This window comes from Crocodylus porosus, unplaced genomic scaffold (assembly GCF_001723895.1).
Source record: "Crocodylus porosus isolate Cpor-Errol unplaced genomic scaffold, CroPor_comp1, whole genome shotgun sequence".
In the NCBI taxonomy this organism is placed as follows: domain Eukaryota; kingdom Metazoa; phylum Chordata; order Crocodylia; family Crocodylidae; genus Crocodylus; species Crocodylus porosus.
This window is the reverse complement of record NW_017728886.1, coordinates 160,088,669-160,103,808: the sequence shown is the minus strand read 5'-3', so window position 1 is coordinate 160,103,808 and position 15,140 is coordinate 160,088,669. Positions and strand designations below refer to the sequence as shown.

General features: G+C 40.7%; 1 protein-coding gene across 19 annotated transcripts in view; it reads right to left on the bottom strand.

Annotated features, from left to right (window-relative positions):
• LOC109316110 overlaps positions 1-15,140 on the bottom strand; it is a 396,050-nt gene that overhangs the window by 350,126 nt on the left and 30,784 nt on the right. For 17 of the 19 annotated variants that reach the window (XR_002102767.1, XR_002102772.1, XR_002102773.1 and 14 more), the window contains exon 3: positions 14,210-14,380. The exons of the other annotated variants lie outside the window; for them this stretch is intronic. The gene's annotated coding sequence lies outside the window, so the exon portion shown is untranslated. The remainder of the gene's footprint in view (positions 1-14,209; positions 14,381-15,140) is intronic. 19 annotated transcript variants of the gene reach the window in all.

Below are 15,140 nucleotides of genomic sequence, written 5' to 3'. Positions count from 1 at the left end.
GAGATCACCAGCATACCAGAACAGCTCCTGCTGAAGAGCCTCATGTGAGTACCATGAGCTCCAAGTTCAACCAGCTGATCAATGTGAGGTCTGCCCGAAACCACTGCTTTCACAGCTCCAGAGATCCAGGGCTGCCACCATTCACCCTCTCTTCCTTTCACCACCCACTGCTGAATTGTTCAGTGGCACAGGAAAAAGAGCAGAAGAACAGCAGAGGGCTCAGCCCGTTTTCATGCAGCTCTGGAGCCCAGAGCCTTTTTACTTTATGATATTAATCCACCCCCTAAATCCTTCCACTTATGTTAACATTTTAGTTCTTAAGAAAAGTCCTCCCTGGTCAAAAAAAACCTTAGATTTTGTTTTTCCAGAGCCCAGCCCCTGTTTTCATGCAGCTCTGGAGCCCAGGGCCAAGTACCACCACCACCACTCATCCCCTCTTTGCCCAGCTAATGAATTCAGCTGGGGACGTGGGGGGCAGAAGAAAGAGAATAGCAGTGGCACTCGTCACCTGATCTCCAGAACCAAGTAAAGGCAGAAGTTCCAACCACAGGCCATAGTGACCAGCTGATGAGCTCAGAGCTCGAGCAGGAGCTGTGCTGACATTGCAGTGATCTCAGAAAACTCAATGTCCATGATCTCAGTATGGGGTGGAGGGTGGGGGCTGTGGCCACACCCCTCTTGCCACAATCCTGGACCCACCCACCAGCACAAGTCTAATATAATCAGAACTTAAAGGTTCCATGGTATTACAAATAATGTATAATGCCCTGTTTGCCCTGTATTAATCCTTGGGAGTGGGGATGGGGAAGTGTAGGAAGTCTTAGGCAAGTGCTTACATTTATTGTTATGGATATTTCTAAAGAAATTAAGAGGACTACTCACTGTAGTAAAATTAAAAGTGTGCGTAAGAATCAGGGTCCATAATGACTCTCTTGGCAGCACATGAATGCATCCCTGTTGCTTTCTTCCCCTTCCTTAAACAAGGAAACAAAGATTTCAGGATAATCACTGAAACTGTGATGGAAAACAAGCTTTTGCCATTTACAGTGAGAACCATAATGGGCAATTGATACATAATGGACTTTTCAGGGTGCAATACATAGTAAGATAAATTCTCAATCACCAAAAGTGCTCTAATTTGTGTATAACATTTACAAATATGAATAATTATTCTTTAAATAAAAGGTTAACTTAAAAAATAAGCAACTAAAAACGCTTTCAAACAAATGTTTTACTACCTTAAAGAAGCCTTTTTAAAAATAACAGATCCTAATGCACAAAAGGAAAACCCCGTGCTATTTAGTGGTTAAAGAGAAAAATCTAAGGTTTTGTTTGATCAGGGAGAACTTTTCTTAAGAACTAAAATGTTCACATAAGTGAAAGGATTTAGGGAGTGAATTAATATCATAAAGTAAAAAAATGCAAGAGAAACAGTTGGCTAAATAGCATCATTTTGTTTTACAATCTCATTAACAGCACCATGAGGATGAGCAGTTAGAAGAATGATATAATTTCATGCATTTGGGAGGAAAATATTTTGGCCTTCTTGGTCATAAACATCATCTTTATTGGCAATTGTTCAGGTTTTTAATTTAGTCTTATTTTTCTCAGTTTTGTAAGTACGTGTTTCATGCCTCCCTCAATTGTGCACTTCCTGTTGATCATCTTTTTAAAAATTTATTTCTGCCTCTTCTGCTAAATGTGAAGCCACTTAGTGAAATGGCCTCTTCTCTACACTGTCAATATGAGCCAGCCTGATTTAACAAATTAATAGCATGGATTTTAGAACAGCTTTACAGAAGGCAAAATGTATTACAGTCACTAAGTGAATGCTAATTGGTTACACATTCACTGCATTAGAACTGGTCTCAATATTTTCTGAAGTCACTTTCTGCGAGAATGAATCATTGGCGATTCATTTTCGGCAAAAATTTAATATAGCAATAATGTGAAAAGTATTTGGCAATGAAATCCCAGGGAAAGCAAAAGGGACAATCAAGTTAAAAACTTACAAAATGGACATACCATGACAGTCCTTCTCTCCATTTATTTAGAAAGTTAGCTTAATGCACACATGCTGAATCTCTTAGAATGTGGGATGACATTACTTCATACCACTTTCCCTGAAAACAGTTATGGGGCATCAGGCAGAGTGTGATCATCATCCACCACCATAAAAGACTGTTTACAATAAGCAGAGCTTATTTTAGCTTTGCATGCAAAGTATCAGATCTGCAAAAGCAAACATCAAGCTAAAGAACAAATAAGGTAGGAACCCCACACCAAGTTCTAGGCAAATAAAATGAAGCATACATATTCATGCTTAAAAATATATTTTAAATGTATAGGAGGGGGTCAAAACTGTTTTAGAAAGGCACTAAGTTGTCATATGAAACATGAAATATTATCAACTAGAACAGATTGCTCAGGAACAGGTTAAGCCATAGTTAATGCAGACCTAAAAATTCCTGAATCACCAAAGATGGAGAAATAAAATTGAGTCTCTGTGACTGGGTATTCCAGGGATAAGCAGTACGTCTAAGTCTCATTCTTAAGATTAAAAAAAGAGGTAGTCATTAATGTGATCACCATTGCAAAGTATTACTGACTAACCTTAATGTCTTTCTACACAGTAATACAGTTTTATAATACTGTAGAGTATTATTTGTCAACTGTCTAATTGTGCTAGCATGAGAAATAATGTACTCACATAAAATATACTAACAAATGTTTTGCACTACCCACTAGGTATATTTGTAAGCAACAGTGAATATTAAGCAAGTTTGTGTCTCCAGGTACTGTATCTACAACATCACAGACACTTTTTATATACAAACAAAGTATGTTTAATCTTTTTAGGCTCCTGAGTAGAACAACTTAAATTACTATTTGAAGTTGTTATTTTTTGTGTCTTCCTACAGACAGAAGAGGCTCTGAAGGCACGATCGTCATGGAGGGGAGTGGGGGCAGAAAGGAGAAAAGACACCACATATGAACCAAAAATTATCATAATTCATTATAAGCCTTTATGCAGATAAATCACTAATTAAATGGGCAATGATCAAAGGTGCTTGGGGCCAGATTAAGATCTTAAAAGTCAAATCCCCATTTATATCCTCTCTTCAACTCTGATGGAAGCATGAAACATCTTAAAGCAGCTGTGCTCAACCTCTGGCCCATGGCCCTCTGGCAGGCCGGTAGTGGGTACTCCTGCACCAAACCACCTGCCTCACTGCATCCAACCCAAAAACTAAGCCTCCAGTGCCTCCCCTGGGGTGCCTACATCTGGCCGACCACCTTCCTGGAGTACACCCACAAACCTGTGGTATCGCTACTACCACCCAGACTCAAGTCTTTGTCTGGACCCTGTGCCACCCAGGATACAGGGTGACCCTGTAGACCTAGGGGTTGCTTAACGCCTGCAGGATATATCTGGGTGCCTCTTATAGCCTGAAGCATAGAAAGCAGCCTCCCTTAGTCAACCGAGTAAAGGGAGCAAGAAAACCTGCCCAATCCCTCTCAAGCATGTACAAGGTAGAGAAGATAGGCATGGGGAGGGATACAAGTCAGAGACGTAGCAAAAGAATAACCTTTGACCAAACAGAAGCAGCTTGGTAGCCTTTTCATATACAACTAGAGTACCTTAAAGTAAGTTCCTAGTTAAGTTTCTGGCAAGTTATTTATTTCTATAGCCAGAGAATGAGAGAGTGCTACAGAGGTCCTTGCATCTGTGTACTTTTTAAAATGTACCCTGCTTCTTCCTGGAGGGACCCTCTCTAAATAGCCCTCCTGACCTCAGCACCTGGACCTAGTCAGGGACACATGCCATTTGATGCCAGCCAATCAATTTGAAAAACAACGCTTACCTAATGGAGTAATATGGGCTTAAGTAGTGAGGTCAGAGGTTGTTGCGGAGGTACAAACATGAGGGGGCAAGGAGTCCCACCTGTTAGGGAACCTGGAACAGGGGGAACACAACCCCTAAGGAAGAACCCTGAAAAGGAGGAAAACTTACCCCTTTTAGAACACCGACGATCCGGGAAGACAAGAGGAAGACCTGCACAGTTCATCAGCCATGCTTACCTGCAGCTGGAGCCGGGTGACGTCAGTGAGAGACACCGCCCGGTGGCTTTAAAAGCCAGTGCTGAAAGGGATCGGGGACAGGGGGAACGCTGGGAGTGAGAAGAGTGGCAAGGATTCCCCATGCCAAGCGTACCCAGCATGGGCAGAGCAGGAGGATCAGATGTGGAGGCAGACACTGGCACAGACTGGACCAGGGGGAGCACCCTGCACCAGCAGCGAGCAGCAGGCTGGCTTCTCCCCACCCTTAGGCCCGGTCCTCCCCCACACCCACCACATCAGGCCTGGGCCTGCTCCTCCCCTCCCCGCACCACAGGAAAGGGGGGAGCTGGCCCAGATGGGGGGAGGAGGGACATAGGGCTCCCCCCCATCATTCTTGATGGGCAATTCATTAGTATATAGTATTTTTTTTTTTTAACGAAATACAGGTAATGGTATTATTATGCCCTGGGTGGGGTGGTACATCATTTTGAAATGGAAAAAAGTAGTAAATTAATATTTAGTGAAACTCTAGAGCAGACATGCACTAGATAAAAATTATCCCTTGACATTTATTTCAAAATTAATCAAAGATTTTATTTTAGTCAAATACCATTCCACTACTGTAGCCTAATTTCTTTAACAGATACATTGTCTTGCCTTTCAATATTTTTAAATGCAAATAACCTACTGTTTCACGTATTGATTTTATTTCAGATGCATTTTTCCCCAATGCCTTCAAGAACAGCAAGGCCTGTATTTTGTCTCACTCTCCCAAAGACCAGTTACTTTGGGGGAGAATCACAATTTTGTTGGATTTTCTTCATCCATGGGATGTGGTAAAATGATCTCATATAAAGAACTGATGAGATAGACATGTGATTGAAATACTTTTATGTGAAAAAATAATCAGCTTACACACCGGTTTGGCACATTACCAAAAAACAACAACATATTGCAATAATTTAGAGAGACTTGGGAATTGCAGTTGGAAAAGCAGCACTGTGACTCATGTCATCAGTTGGATTTAGTTTCATCCTCTTGCTTTATTGTGTTGCCCTTCTCTCCCCCCTCTTTTTTTTTGAACCCATGTTTAATTTAAAGCTACGTATATTATACATCTTGAAGTATGTTGAAATAGAAATCTAAAATCAAACACTGACAAGAACCAATATGGTATGAGCAAGTATCATTTCTATGATGTTGAACTAGGCCACGTAAAAGACTGGTTCCTGCTGGCTGTATGACATTATTTCCTTTTTCTAATTAAAATGAGTAAGGGTCATCACTACGATCAAGGCAAGAGTGAAATTTCTCATCTAAGAGCAATGAACTTTCATGTGCACATTATTCAAATTTACAGTAAAAAGTAAATCAAAAAGAGGGAAAGGAGAGTGTAAAACAGTGACAACTTGCACAGAAATCAGCAGAGCCAGGATAAACACTGTAAAATACAGTTTCCCAAGTATCACTGCTTTGCTGCTGCAGCCAGCAGATTTCACTATATAATGAAATCAAATAAACTGAACAGGAAGTACAAGGGGAGAACTTAGACAGGAGATGATATATTATGCACTATAAGGAACCACCAGTTAAACTGTCTTAATTTCAGTACATCCTGAAACCAAAAAAAGAAAGAAGAAAAAAATCAATATTCATCATAAAATGCTGTTTAAAACAAAAACACAGCAGGAAGAGCAGCAATTAGAAACCAAATGAAAGCATATTTTAGGGTAGTATTAAGGAACCAATAGTTTTCAGGAAATTATGGTAAAAGATACAAATTCCATGTTTAAATAGTTAGATAAGGACATCTTTTAAATGAAAATAAAAAAAGTGCATTTGTCCCCTCTGCTAACTGATACTACTAATATATCATGAGTGGTGAAATCATGAACTCTGAGGGGGGTCTCACTACTCATATGTGACAATTAGTGTGTCACCCTGTCAGCACCCCACAGGTAAATTTCTTATGCCATTTTTATTAAGTATTGTTTTAAAACAGCTCTCTTCCAAAATTACATGCAACTTTAACTGATTGATTTGCACTTCAGCCAATCAGCATTACAGAATTAGAGATATTAAAACCATGAAAAATCTTTTCAAATCCATGCAATGCTGTATATTCAAGTGTAAAACATTCAGGTATCTATTTATCCCTATTAGCAATAATACTTTTGGACACGGAGGCAAATTGACAGTATATTTTTCTAGTGAGTATGTCATATATTCATGCACATGACTAAAAACAGTACAAATATGCCATGCTTGTGACCTATATTTCACAAAACACAGGAATGACAACTGAAACGGAACTATGAACCATCTAGATGTACTGTGAAGCAGAAAATGATTAGGGTAGCACTATTTTGTAGCTAGTTTTTGGGAAAATACTCAAGTAAGGTTGGGTTCCTGCAACAAATCCTGTCCGTGTGGATCGTTTTACAGAATACATTCACTTAGTGCTTTTGCTACATGATACTACCACCCTAAATATTAACATTCTTTATCCACCACTATTATGAAGTAGCATCTTTCTTTTACAATGTTAGAAAAAGGAAAAGTATACTTTCCCTTTATTTCTTTTTTTATTATTTACTACTGACTTTTACACACTGTACCATTACCCCACAAATAAACTCATATAGATTTCATAGATTTCTAGGGTTGGAAGGGACCTAGTAGATCATCGAATTCAACTCTCTGCTCTAGGCAGAAAAGAGCACTGGGTATGGGATGGGTGTGGGTGGAGTCAGTTGAATGATGCACTTCAGCTCTATTTTTAGCCTTATTCAGTAAGTGGGAAGGCTACCGTGATGTACACTGTCCTCCTCCTAGGACCCATGGAAAAGCAAGCACCGTATATCCTTGGGCTGCATTATCTTTCTATATAACCCCATCCTAGCCATGTCATCAGGAAAGTGGGTCTCCAGGAAGGAGTCAAAGCTGGCAGAGGGGCCCAGTATTTCTGTATGAACTGTCATGGGAAGGACTGCTGGGTTTCCCTGATAAGATTTTTTTTTTTTTTTTTTAAATAGCAAAATTATCTGGTTTCCCCTGAAAAAAAATTGCAACTCCCCAAAATCCGCGATTTAAGTGAAACACCACTATATAGATACAGACATCAATTGAGCACAATGTTTTATTGATATATTTACAAATTTCAAGCAATTTGGAGGCCTACCAGTGCTTCAATCACTATAATAAAATAAATTCTAAAAACCTATAAATTTTGGTATTTGATTTAGGGGGAAAACAATCAGACCTCCCTCTGCCCCCTTCACTCATAAGAATGTAGGTCCAGGACTCTCACTCCCCCCACCCCACCTGGGCCCTGCGAATGCCCCTTACTATCCCCCTCCTCCCCACACAGACCCCTGGGCCCTGCTGGTGCCCCTCACCCCCCTGCCCCTCCCCCAGCCCTGCCAGAGGGAGTCCCCAGCTGCCAAGGTTATGGGGCCAGGGGCCTGGGTCCACAGCCCCCTCCCCTCCACAGCAGCACCTAAGCCCTGACTGCCACCCTCACGAGGCAGGGGCTGCTGTGACCCATGCGGGGAACAGAGTGCAGAGCCTCACTCCCCCTCCTCCCACAGGCCAGAGCAGAGCCCAAGAGTGGGGGCAGGGGTGCAGGCTGTCTGCTGTGGGCTCGGGCTATGGGGGCTGGCGTCCCGCCACTGCACACACTCCTGAGGGGGAAGGGAGAGGCAAGTACCCCTGACATCTGTGCATGAGGCAGGGGTGGTGGCAGGCTGCCTGCTGCAGACTTGGGCTCCCTACTCTGCTGCCGTCCTCCTGGGGCCTCCACTGCACAGTGGGCAGGACTCAGGTGTGGCAGGGCAGAGCAGGGCTGGGTGGAGAAGCTCCTTGCTGCTACAAACTCTGCACAGCCCTGGTGAGGCACCCCCTGCCTGGCCTGGAGCAGTGAGGGATGTAACTCCACACCCATGGCCCAGCTGCTGCTGGGCACACAAGGGACATCTCCAGGGCAGCACAGAGCTCGCAGTGGCAACGAGCTTCCCTGCCTGACCCCGCTCTGCCCTGCCACACCAGGTCCCACCCACTGCACTGTGGAGGCCCCAGGAAGAGGGCAGCAGGGCAGGCAACATAAGCCTATAGCGGGCAGCCCACCACCACCCCACACACAAATTGGGGGGGCATGAGCCCTCCTTACCCCCTCAGGAGCAGGGAGCCAGCTCTACCCTCCTGCCCCATGCATGGCTGCAGGCAGCTCATTTAATGCAGCCCCAGGGCCCAAGCCCCATGCACCACCTGGCTGGGCAGCAGCCCCAGTCCTGCCCAAATCCCTCCCTCACTATGGGGGCCTCAATTCCCACCCCCACCAGAGTTACCTGCAGAAGCTACTCTCCAGGCTGCCTGGCTGCCATGTGCATGCACATGCACATAGTGCCCCCTGCCTAACTGCCCTCCTCCCACCTTCCCCCAGCCCTCTGCAGGCTGGAACTCTGCCAGCCTGAAGAAAGCTCTTTGCAAAACCATAAAATCCACACATTTCTCCCTTAAAATGAAAAATTCACATTTTTTTTTCCATTTTTCCATGGGAAACGTAAAACCTGAATCCCTGCTCATGACAAGAGTCTGAGGGGCAAGTCTTTCACATAGAGGGGAGGGAAAACATTTCTAAAAGAAAAATGAGGCGTGATGATTGTAAAGCTTTTAGCATGGTCAGGGGAACATAGAGATGCTGGCACTACCTGAAACTACTTTCTACTCTTGTTTTGCTTTTTTCCTGCCCCCAAATTACCTGTATTTCAAAGTAATTCATTTTAGGCACATTAATGAGTATCAAAGGGATTTTTAATTCAAAGTGCTTAAAAGCTAACTTATTTTCTAAGTTATATTTATTATACCTTGTCATAAAAAAAACCACATGAGACAACAATCATGGACTTCATTTAAAGCGCAGCTTGCAGTAAAGCCAGACCATGGTCTGCACTCACAAAGATTTAACTAGATCCTGAGGAGTAATACAACCTTGTTGCTGCTCTGCTTTGCTTCGTTGTTGCCATTTATTAACAGTCTCATGGTATCTGGTATTTTCCTGATGCACGCAGCTGCAGGATCAGGTGACTGAGCAGCACACCTTTTATTTAAAACAAACCAAAAAAAAAATCAAAGCTATTTCTAACCTTTCAAACCCCTCCCCCACCTGCCTAGCAAGAGGATGGGATCTAGGCTTCAAAATCCATTTCTCCTACAGTGTTCCTGTACAGACCATCATTATCATGAAATGACAGCAATCTCCACAGGTACCAAACAATGAGAAAAAAGGGACATGAAGTCTGTGAAGGGCAACCTCATGAGGTAGGGGGAGGCATTTGTTCTCTATAGAAAAAGTTAATGAGCCTCCCATCACAGCATTGTCCTAACTAACCCTGATCTGGCTTGCATGAGAGCCATGGAATAATGTGCCCCTGGCTTGAGGGTAATCTCGGGTCAAACATGGCGCCTATAAGTTCTGGAAACTTTAAAATATAATCTAAATGCAAAACAAATAGAAATCAGTTTTGTTAAAGGGATACAGTGAAAAGTTTTGCCGTTTCCAATATGGCAATACCTTCAAGAACTATGGGGGGAAAAAATCTCTTTCACTTCCAAATAGTTTTTCTTGTCGTTGTTAAATAATTTCACAACTACATTCCATGACACAAATACATAAAAAACACACTGTAGCAGACAGTTACCAGCCAGTATATCCAGGCCTCAGAAAGACCGTGATCAGAAAATGAGGTTGTGCACACCAAGGCTTTGTTTAACGTGCGCTGAAGCTGCAATCAAGTTAATAGAAGTCTGTTATTTCAGTTCATTCCAAACTACTCTGTCCCAAGCATTTTTTTGAAACACTTCAAGGACTTGTTAGCTATGTAGCTCAAACCAAAGAAAGCTGGAACTCTACAGGACAGGAAAAACAGGTACCATGTGGAAACCCTTAGAAATGGGATCACTGTAGAAGCCTCGATCAAACTGCCTCTCTCCCCCAAACATCCCTTGTCACTACAGTGTTGTATGTCCAGTGGGCCACATTCTCGTCGTGACCCAAGTACAGCAGCTGTAAAATAGTTTAATGACTATATAATATCCCCCTTTTCTCCCTTAAGCCAAATCCAACTGAGCAACTTTTCTTGCCACAATCATCCAGTGCTGCTAGTATGCATCTCTAAAGTTTTTCTATTACCACTCCATAGCGTAAAGGTGATGCAATAAACCCAGCTGTCTCATGCAGAAGACGACACATGGAATTAGATAAGTAGGGAAAAGGCAAAAAAATTCCATTGGTGTGATTAACTGTAACACAGGGGCTTGTGTTACCTTGGTAGCTGGGAGAGAGTTACATAGTTGTGTGTTTTTATACTGGTGTTTCTACACAGGGTCCTGTGTGAACTATATAAAGCATATAAGAACAAAAAAAAAAAAGCAGAATTATAGATGTTTCCACTGTGCAATTAATACTTGTTTATACAGAGAAGCCATTAAATAAAGCTGCTCTAGCAGCATAAAACAGATGTGACAAGGCTAAACAGTTCTGGTTTTACCTGCTCTGGCAGCAATATGCAAATATTTCACACTTTCTAATTTTCTCCTTCTCAACCAAGATCCCCCCCGTCGTAATAATGGTTTTCTTTCCATAGCCTGTTTTAGCCATAGCTCAAGAAACAAATGAAATTTCAACTTTGCCACAGAATAAAAATACAAATAAAAACAGATTTTATACTTTGGAAAATCAAATTTTATTTTTTTGCCTTGTTGCCTTTCTAACATACACATATTGAAGGGAACGGCTGGACTTGTTTTGCAGAATTGCTGAATCCCTAAATCCAAGTCAAATCAATGATAATAGCTCAAGACCCAGTAAGATCTGGCCTTTGGTGCGCTGTTTTAAGAGGTTTTGCAAGAAACTGTTTGTGCAGAAGGCCTTTTCAAAAGCCAAGAGAAAGGGACCAATTCTGAGCATTTGTAATGTTGCATGGTGCTCCCTGTGCTACTTTTAGCAGTTTTCTATGTATTCAAGCAAGCACTGTATAAAGAAAATGCATTGTATTCAAGTTGTATTACATTTATGTTACTGAAATAGTAACAGCTATGAATTCTATGTAAGGAATGTTTATGAGACAACACATGTTAATGAATACCTAGGGACTCCTCATTACATGAATCAGTTACACAATAGACTAACGGTTAGTAGAAATGCATATTTAAAGGCTCTTTCATATGCATATTACTGTACTAACAATGCGGCCATTGTGGTCTGTTTTGTCAGAGGCCTAGTTGGGGGACTCTTTTGTCCACAGATTCTGTATTCAGAACACAAATTGTTGAAACAATACAGCGTAATGTTTCCTTTAGAGATGTAATCTATCGTACTAAAGCATATACTTTGGGTTCAGCTCAAGCAGCTACTGCAAGGCCAAAATCAGCCTTATACATATGCACCCAAGAGAAATACTCCATCAAAACCTAGAGCAACCTCTACAACTGCATAACAGTTCATGCAAGATATGCAGCTGCAGCAACCATTATGATGCTGCTAGCACCCACTAATGGGTCTTCACAATAATCTAAGGTAAAGCCATATAGTATGCTACAGTAGCACAGTAGTAAATACAGCATCCTCCTAGCAACAAAATGGCATCCTTATCTCCATATCTGACCCAATGTAAAACAACAATCTTAAAAAAGGAGATTGTTAGTCTTGTCAGTTTAACTAATTTTGTTTTTAAAAGTACCGTACCCCAAATCCTTCTGAAAGACCCACACAAAGAGAGTAAAAGTGAGCCACGGAAACAAAACAGTGAAAACATCACAAAATGCTGTAAAAAGGCACAAACTGAAGTTAGAGGCAAAATTTTAAAAATAGAAAGTTATATAGAACATTTTGCCATTAAACTTGCTTTGCTTGCTGTTACACTATTTGTAAGCAGTAGGCAGGTAAAGGGAATCAAGCAATACTATTTATTTTTAAGTTAATTTCACCCTTTTGAAACAGATTTGAAAGCCTCATACGACTGTTGGAATTTATTCAGACAACGATCATGCTCAATTCCTAAACCCATATCCCAAGCAAATGTTACCAATAGTGAAATTTGTTCCACAAGAATACTGACTTCCTGAAAAAGAGAACAGATTGATGGCTTTGCAGCATGTACAAGTGCCTTTGAGAAAAGTAACTTACCAAAAAGATAACCAAGAGTACAGGCTTATCTATACATGGATTTATCCCCATTTCACTATCCCTAATTAACTCCACGTGAATACTTTGGGACTAAAAGTATATACACACACATTTAATAAGGAAAATTCCATGTATAGACAAGCCTTAATAAATGAGTGGTTTGTTCTGAGACATGAGTCAACTGTCAACTTATTTTCTAACCCTGTGCTTATAATTTTCTGACTCCCAAACTATTTGAATACCCTACCTGTACTGAATCCTAAACAAGCAATATGTGCTTTAATTTCATGTTGCATTACATTGTAGGAAATCAGTGGTTTGAGGGGAAAAATACTGTAAACATTTAAATAAAGAAGAAGAGACTTTCTAGTAAGTACCCTGGGAGTTGCACATTTTTATCAGCTTTGGGGTATTACTGGTAGTTAATAAGAACTGGGAGAATGCTGTCTAAATGACATTTTAGGACTTAAGTAATAAGCATTGTTTTAATAGGAAATAGCTGGTGGTGAAAACCATTTTTAGATAACGATATTAAACTTAAATTTTCTGAATCATTTACTACTTGTATTCAAATTTTTCTTCATAAATCTTCTGTCAAACTTTCTTCTAACTCTTACCACAGTTAAGATAAATTAATTCTGGAATGCCTTTGACTCCAGAAGAGAATCCAAAAGAAGGGGATTTGAATAGAACAGCTGTTCAGGGTCCCCTCCAAGGATAAGGGGCTTTTGTGGTAAAGGAACAGGAATTTGGAAGAAGAATGTGTGGAACTGGGCAGACAGTTTTGGAAGTTAACAAAGAGAACTAGTACTCAAGAGAAAGAAAAAATGTTGTGAATGGATGGGAGAGGACACCAGCTGGACTGTTAGGAAAGAGACATGAAGAGCAAATTTTTCAGAATAGGCCAGAATCAAACCTTAGAACTCGTCTAAATTGTCTATCACCAAAAAGGCTTAGGTTGTGGGTTTGGGTTGCCGGAGGGGTAGTATATTTTGTTTTGGGTCACTTCCCTCTCTTTATCAAGGTTTATAAAAGGCCTTATCCACCATTTCTGCCAATCCAATGCCTGTTTCCCAGGAAACAGGAACAGAAATGGCATCTGTCAACATACAAGAGCTGTTAGGACTCCTGTCAATTGCAACGAGGCTAGAGGGTAAGGGACAGATTCAGTAAGGACCTTAAAAAGCCTTTAGGTTAGATGCTGCAACTCCACATTTTGCTGCACCTGACCCCCAAAGTAGAATCCAGAACCTTATGTTAGGCTGGAAGGCTCCCTATCAAAGAGAGCATGCAGAAAGTTAAATGTCTCAGAATGGGATACAAACAGCCTGGACACCAATCAGGGAGTCACTTAAGAACGGTTCTGCTGGGCATACAGCTGTCTAGAGCTAGCCAACAGGAAATTCTGAGGACAGGGTCTCAGAAGGGAGGTCTTAAACCCCTCCACTCGGGTGTCCCTATCTATTTGGGACTTTTTCACCTCTTCCAGGTCATGCAGCTGCTGGAAGAGCGGTATTGCTTTTTAGGTTATATTTGAATACACACACATGCACCATTTTAGGTTTTGATTGTACAGTCAGAGACACACTCATAGATATGATGTATACTTTTGTATACATTGTATTTTTTACGTGCTCTAATAAAATAGGATAAAAAAAATAAAAGCCATGTGGCAGTTATGTTGCTATCACTTCAATTCTCTGTATGACCTGATGTGATTTTACCTATTCATATTCAGTGTTGTAATAACAGCTTTATAAATTCTAATTTCTTAGGATTCACTTTGTTTTTGAGGTTAGGAAGGAAGTTTACAAAAAATTACAAGGCATGCTTTCCCAGTTAAAAAGCGAAGGTAGAAATTCACTGATGTATACTTATGTACATAGTTATCTTCAAACTTTGAATAGGACTGAAGCCTGCACTTCCAAATAGTGGGCTGCAGAAGTGAATTTGTTGCCTTACCTGAACCGTTACTATTCATGAAAAAGTTGATCCAACCATAGATTGCTGGGCGTTCATCCACAGAACTGTTTTATTCAACAATCCTGGTGCTCAAAATCCAGCTATTGCCTTTGAAATGTACTATCAAACATCTACATCCGACTGCATGGCAGAGAATTAATTTTGCTGCACCTGTATCAGACAAGAAATAATTTACAATAATTTGTCAGGATTAACCTTTTGATAAGGCATAAATTTGTCTAGATTTAAAGCACTTTAAAAAGGTGCAGAGGTCCATTTGTATTAAACAAATGCTGTATCAGCAGTTTGATGGCAGCAAAAATACTGACGCTGAGAATAACTACTACTCTATTGGACTTAATCTCTAGTGCAATAAAACAGATCTCTGGCATTTCAGCATGGCAAGATATGATTCATAACCAACTGTATCACTCTTATTTAGTCCTAGAAATGTCAAGCTCTGTAATTAACAGTAGGTACTTGCAGGTCCATACTTTCAGGATGTAATGACAAATGTGAATTCTGCATCACCAAGCAATTAAAGTTACTTGAAACCATATGTTTTTAAAATGCCTTTAAAAATTCCACAATTTTTAACACCAGAATACATCAAATAGCACTGCTTTTAAAAACAGTACATGTAGTTTGTAATGTCATTCAAGATAAATGACAAACCAAGAATCTTACTTTCCTCTTTACTTATTTTATTTCCAAATTTATCTTTTTATGGGATTAAAATGTAGCACTGAAAAAAACTGTGTGCTTGGCTGGTATTTTGCATACAACTTTACGGTTTCTCAAAACCCCACAGGCAACTATTTACCCAGAGATTGCTAAAAATATTGAGCTCCATACCCTCACACACTATAGTGCCAAAGCACAAAAGTAGAAACACCAGCATCACTTTATAACACACAACAGACCACAAGCA